This window comes from Oncorhynchus mykiss, unplaced genomic scaffold (genome assembly GCF_013265735.2).
Source record: "Oncorhynchus mykiss isolate Arlee unplaced genomic scaffold, USDA_OmykA_1.1 un_scaffold_391, whole genome shotgun sequence".
Lineage (NCBI taxonomy): Eukaryota > Metazoa > Chordata > Actinopteri > Salmoniformes > Salmonidae > Oncorhynchus > Oncorhynchus mykiss.
The window spans coordinates 80001-85000 of NW_023493838.1; the positions used below are offsets into that span (position 1 = coordinate 80001).

General features: G+C 46.1%; 17 non-coding genes across 17 annotated transcripts; all 17 read left to right on the top strand.

Annotated features, from left to right (window-relative positions):
- The first annotated feature begins 111 nt into the window (after positions 1-111).
- Positions 112-230, top strand: LOC118954784. Its single transcript, XR_005044890.1, has one exon. It is a non-coding gene; the product is annotated as a 5S ribosomal RNA (ribosomal RNA).
- A 177-nt stretch (positions 231-407) lies between these two features.
- On the top strand, positions 408-526 carry LOC118954622. The gene has a single exon (XR_005044728.1). It is a non-coding gene; the product is annotated as a 5S ribosomal RNA (ribosomal RNA).
- A 177-nt stretch (positions 527-703) lies between these two features.
- Positions 704-822, top strand: LOC118954623. Its single transcript, XR_005044729.1, has one exon. It is a non-coding gene; the product is annotated as a 5S ribosomal RNA (ribosomal RNA).
- Positions 823-999: 177 nt separating this feature from the next.
- On the top strand, positions 1000-1118 carry LOC118954744. The gene has a single exon (XR_005044850.1). It is a non-coding gene; the product is annotated as a 5S ribosomal RNA (ribosomal RNA).
- A 177-nt stretch (positions 1119-1295) lies between these two features.
- On the top strand, positions 1296-1414 carry LOC118954729. The gene has a single exon (XR_005044835.1). It is a non-coding gene; the product is annotated as a 5S ribosomal RNA (ribosomal RNA).
- Positions 1415-1591: 177 nt separating this feature from the next.
- LOC118954747 lies at positions 1592-1710 on the top strand. The gene has a single exon (XR_005044853.1). It is a non-coding gene; the product is annotated as a 5S ribosomal RNA (ribosomal RNA).
- Positions 1711-1887: 177 nt separating this feature from the next.
- On the top strand, positions 1888-2006 carry LOC118954748. The gene has a single exon (XR_005044854.1). It is a non-coding gene; the product is annotated as a 5S ribosomal RNA (ribosomal RNA).
- Positions 2007-2183: 177 nt separating this feature from the next.
- Positions 2184-2302, top strand: LOC118954785. The gene has a single exon (XR_005044891.1). It is a non-coding gene; the product is annotated as a 5S ribosomal RNA (ribosomal RNA).
- Positions 2303-2479: 177 nt separating this feature from the next.
- On the top strand, positions 2480-2598 carry LOC118954624. The gene has a single exon (XR_005044730.1). It is a non-coding gene; the product is annotated as a 5S ribosomal RNA (ribosomal RNA).
- Positions 2599-2775: 177 nt separating this feature from the next.
- LOC118954625 lies at positions 2776-2894 on the top strand. Its single transcript, XR_005044731.1, has one exon. It is a non-coding gene; the product is annotated as a 5S ribosomal RNA (ribosomal RNA).
- A 177-nt stretch (positions 2895-3071) lies between these two features.
- LOC118954626 lies at positions 3072-3190 on the top strand. Its single transcript, XR_005044732.1, has one exon. It is a non-coding gene; the product is annotated as a 5S ribosomal RNA (ribosomal RNA).
- Positions 3191-3367: 177 nt separating this feature from the next.
- On the top strand, positions 3368-3486 carry LOC118954627. The gene has a single exon (XR_005044733.1). It is a non-coding gene; the product is annotated as a 5S ribosomal RNA (ribosomal RNA).
- Positions 3487-3663: 177 nt separating this feature from the next.
- LOC118954628 lies at positions 3664-3782 on the top strand. Its single transcript, XR_005044734.1, has one exon. It is a non-coding gene; the product is annotated as a 5S ribosomal RNA (ribosomal RNA).
- A 177-nt stretch (positions 3783-3959) lies between these two features.
- LOC118954756 lies at positions 3960-4078 on the top strand. Its single transcript, XR_005044862.1, has one exon. It is a non-coding gene; the product is annotated as a 5S ribosomal RNA (ribosomal RNA).
- Positions 4079-4255: 177 nt separating this feature from the next.
- LOC118954629 lies at positions 4256-4374 on the top strand. Its single transcript, XR_005044735.1, has one exon. It is a non-coding gene; the product is annotated as a 5S ribosomal RNA (ribosomal RNA).
- Positions 4375-4551: 177 nt separating this feature from the next.
- On the top strand, positions 4552-4670 carry LOC118954631. The gene has a single exon (XR_005044737.1). It is a non-coding gene; the product is annotated as a 5S ribosomal RNA (ribosomal RNA).
- Positions 4671-4847: 177 nt separating this feature from the next.
- Positions 4848-4966, top strand: LOC118954632. Its single transcript, XR_005044738.1, has one exon. It is a non-coding gene; the product is annotated as a 5S ribosomal RNA (ribosomal RNA).
- The last annotated feature ends 34 nt before the right edge of the window (positions 4967-5000 follow it).

Below are 5000 nucleotides of genomic sequence, written 5' to 3' on the forward strand. Positions count from 1 at the left end.
CCTCGCTTTGAAATAAGTAAGCAAGGTTAGTTTGTATTTCATCCAACAATCTGTGCTACAAATTATGGCTACAGTATATGCAATTTCATCCACTTTTTGAGATTGCCTTTCGCTTACGGCCACACCGGCCTGAGTACGCCTGATCTCGTCCGATCTCGGAAGCTAAGCAGGGTCGTGCCTGGTTAGTACTTGGATGGGAGACCGCCTGGGAATACCAGGTGCTGTAAGCTTTTTGTCACTGCCTTGTGGAATTTCAACTCTTTGTCCGTTTTTTCCCACAAGGCTGAAATATGTGCCCTCGCTTTGAAATAAGTAAGCAAGGTTAGTTTGTATTTCATCCAACAATCTGTGCTACAAATTATGGCTACAGTATATGCAATTTCATCCACTTTTTGAGATTGTCTTTTGCTTACGGCCACACCGGCCTGAGTACGCCTGATCTCGTCCGATCTCGGAAGCTAAGCAGGGTCGGGCCTGGTTAGTACTTGGATGGGAGACCGCCTGGGAATACCAGGTGCTGTAAGCTTTTTGTCACTGCCTTGTGGAATTTCAACTCTTTGTCCGTTTTTTCCCACAAGGCTGAAATATGTGCCCTCGCTTTGAAATAAGTAAGCAAGGTTAGTTTGTATTTCATCCAACAATCTGTGCTACAAATTATGGCTACAGTATATGCAATTTCATCCACTTTTTGAGATTGCCTTTCGCTTACGGCCACACCGGCCTGAGTACGCCTGATCTCGTCCGATCTCGGAAGCTAAGCAGGGTCGGGCCTGGTTAGTACTTGGATGGGAGACCGCCTGGGAATACCAGGTGCTGTAAGCTTTTTGTCACTGCCTTGTGGAATTTCAACTCTTTGTCCGTTTTTTCCCACAAGGCTGAAATATGTGCCCTCGCTTTGAAATAAGTAAGCAAGGTTAGTTTGTATTTCATCCAACAATCTGTGCTACAAATTATGGCTACAGTATATGCAATTTCATCCACTTTTTGAGATTGCCTTTCGCTTACGGCCACACCGGCCTGAGTACGCCTGATCTCGTCCGATCTCGGAAGCTAATCAGGGTCGGGCCTGGTTAGTACTTGGATGGGAGACCGCCTGGGAATACCAGGTGCTGTAAGCTTTTTGTCACTGCCTTGTGGAATTTCAACTCTTTGTCCGTTTTTTCCCACAAGGCTGAAATATGTGCCCTCGCTTTGAAATAAGTAAGCAAGGTTAGTTTGTATTTCATCCAACAATCTGTGCTACAAATTATGGCTACAGTATATGCAATTTCATCCACTTTTTGAGATTGCCTTTTGTTTACGGCCACACCGGCCTGAGTACGCCTGATCTCGTCCGATCTCGGAAGCTAAGCAGGGTCGGGCCTGGTTAGTACTTGGATGGGAGACCGCCTGGGAATACCAGGTGCTGTAATCTTTTTGTCACTGCCTTGTGGAATTTCAACTCTTTGTCCGTTTTTTCACACAAGGCTGAAATATGTGCCCTCGCTTTGAAATAAGTAAGCAAGGTTAGTTTGTATTTCATCCAACAATCTGTGCTACAAATTATGGCTACAGTATATGCAATTTCATCCACCTTTTGAGATTGCCTTTCGCTTACGGCCACACCGGCCTGAGTACGCCTGATCTCGTCCGATCTTGGAAGCTAAGCAGGGTCGGGCCTGGTTAGTACTTGGATGGGAGACCGCCTGGGAATACCAGGTGCTGTAAGCTTTTTGTCACTGCCTTGTGGAATTTCAACTCTTTGTCCGTTTTTTCCCACAAGGCTGAAATATGTGCCCTCGCTTTGAAATAAGTAAGCAAGGTTAGTTTGTATTTCATCCAACAATCTGTGCTACAAATTATGGCTACAGTATATGCAATTTCATCCACCTTTTGAGATTGCCTTTCGCTTACGGCCACACCGGCCTGAGTACGCCTGATCTCGTCCGATCTTGGAAGCTAAGCAGGGTCGGGCCTGGTTAGTACTTGGATGGGAGACCGCCTGGGAATACCAGGTGCTGTAAGCTTTTTGTCACTGCCTTGTGGAATTTCAACTCTTTGTCCGTTTTTTCCCACAAGGCTGAAATATGTGCCCTCGCTTTGAAATAAGTAAGCAAGGTTAGTTTGTATTTCATCCAACAATCTGTGCTACAAATTATGGCTACAGTATATGCAATTTCATCCACTTTTTGAGATTGCCTTTCGCTTACGGCCACACCGGCCTGAGTACGCCTGATCTCGTCCGATCTCGGAAGCTAAGCAGGGTCGTGCCTGGTTAGTACTTGGATGGGAGACCGCCTGGGAATACCAGGTGCTGTAAGCTTTTTGTCACTGCCTTGTGGAATTTCAACTCTTTGTCCGTTTTTTCCCACAAGGCTGAAATATGTGCCCTCGCTTTGAAATAAGTAAGCAAGGTTAGTTTGTATTTCATCCAACAATCTGTGCTACAAATTATGGCTACAGTATATGCAATTTCATCCACTTTTTGAGATTGTCTTTCGCTTACGGCCACACCGGCCTGAGTACGCCTGATCTCGTCCGATCTCGGAAGCTAAGCAGGGTCGGGCCTGGTTAGTACTTGGATGGGAGACCGCCTGGGAATACCAGGTGCTGTAAGCTTTTTGTCACTGCCTTGTGGAATTTCAACTCTTTGTCCGTTTTTTCCCACAAGGCTGAAATATGTGCCCTCGCTTTGAAATAAGTAAGCAAGGTTAGTTTGTATTTCATCCAACAATCTGTGCTACAAATTATGGCTACAGTATATGCAATTTCATCCACTTTTTGAGATTGCCTTTCGCTTACGGCCACACCGGCCTGAGTACGCCTGATCTCGTCCGATCTCGGAAGCTAAGCAGGGTCGGGCCTGGTTAGTACTTGGATGGGAGACCGCCTGGGAATACCAGGTGCTGTAAGCTTTTTGTCACTGCCTTGTGGAATTTCAACTCTTTGTCCGTTTTTTCCCACAAGGCTGAAATATGTGCCCTCGCTTTGAAATAAGTAAGCAAGGTTAGTTTGTATTTCATCCAACAATCTGTGCTACAAATTATGGCTACAGTATATGCAATTTCATCCACTTTTTGAGATTGCCTTTCGCTTACGGCCACACCGGCCTGAGTACGCCTGATCTCGTCCGATCTCGGAAGCTAAGCAGGGTCGGGCCTGGTTAGTACTTGGATGGGAGACCGCCTGGGAATACCAGGTGCTGTAAGCTTTTTGTCACTGCCTTGTGGAATTTCAACTCTTCGTCCGTTTTTTCCCACAAGGCTGAAATATGTGCCCTCGCTTTGAAATAAGTAAGCAAGGTTAGTTTGTATTTCATCCAACAATCTGTGCTACAAATTATGGCTACAGTATATGCAATTTCATCCACTTTTTGAGATTGCCTTTCGCTTACGGCCACACCGGCCTGAGTACGCCTGATCTCGTCCGATCTCGGAAGCTAAGCAGGGTCGGGCCTGGTTAGTACTTGGATGGGAGACCGCCTGGGAATACCAGGTGCTGTAAGCTTTTTGTCACTGCCTTGTGGAATTTCAACTCTTTGTCCGTTTTTTCCCACAAGGCTGAAATATGTGCCCTCGCTTTGAAATAAGTAAGCAAGGTTAGTTTGTATTTCATCCAACAATCTGTGCTACAAATTATGGCTACAGTATATGCAATTTCATCCACTTTTTGAGATTGCCTTTCGCTTACGGCCACACCGGCCTGAGTACGCCTGATCTCGTCCGATCTCGGAAGCTAAGCAGGGTCGGGCCTGGTTAGTACTTGGATGGGAGACCGCCTGGGAATACCAGGTGCTGTAAGCTTTTTGTCACTGCCTTGTGGAATTTCAACTCTTTGTCCGTTTTTTCCCACAAGGCTGAAATATGTGCCCTCGCTTTGAAATAAGTAAGCAAGGTTAGTTTGTATTTCATCCAACAATCTGTGCTACAAATTATGGCTACAGTATATGCAATTTCATCCACTTTTTGAGATTGCCTTTCGCTTACGGCCACACCGGCCTGAGTACGCCTGATCTCGTCCGATCTCGGAAGCTAAGCATGGTCGGGCCTGGTTAGTACTTGGATGGGAGACCGCCTGGGAATACCAGGTGCTGTAAGCTTTTTGTCACTGCCTTGTGGAATTTCAACTCTTTGTCCGTTTTTTCCCACAAGGCTGAAATATGTGCCCTCGCTTTGAAATAAGTAAGCAAGGTTAGTTTGTATTTCATCCAACAATCTGTGCTACAAATTATGGCTACAGTATATGCAATTTCATCCACTTTTTGAGATTGCCTTTCGCTTACGGCCACACCGGCCTGAGTACGCCTGATCTCGTCCGATCTCGGAAGCTAAGCAGGGTCGGGCCTGGTTAGTACTTGGATGGGAGACCGCCTGGGAATACCAGGTGCTGTAAGCTGTTTGTCACTGCCTTGTGGAATTTCAACTCTTTGTCCGTTTTTTCCCACAAGGCTGAAATATGTGCCCTCGCTTTGAAATAAGTAAGCAAGGTTAGTTTGTATTTCATCCAACAATCTGTGCTACAAATTATGGCTACAGTATATGCAATTTCATCCACTTTTTGAGATTGCCTTTCGCTTACGGCCACACCGGCCTGAGTACGCCTGATCTCGTCCGATCTCGGAAGCTAAGCAGGGTCGGGCCTGGTTAGTACTTGGATGGGAGACCGCCTGGGAATACCAGGTGCTGTAAGCTTTTTGTCACTGCCTTGTGGAATTTCAACTCTTTGTCCGTTTTTTCCCACAAGGCTGAAATATGTGCCCTCGCTTTGAAATAAGTAAGCAAGGTTAGTTTGTATTTCATCCAACAATCTGTGCTACAAATTATGGCTACAGTATATGCAATTTCATCCACTTTTTGAGATTGCCTTTCGCTTACGGCCACACCGGCCTGAGTACGCCTGATCTCGTCCGATCTCGGAAGCTAAGCAGGGTCGGGCCTGGTTAGTACTTGGATGGGAGACCGCCTGGGAATACCAGGTGCTGTAAGCTTTTTGTCACTGCCTTGTGGAATTTCAACTCTTTG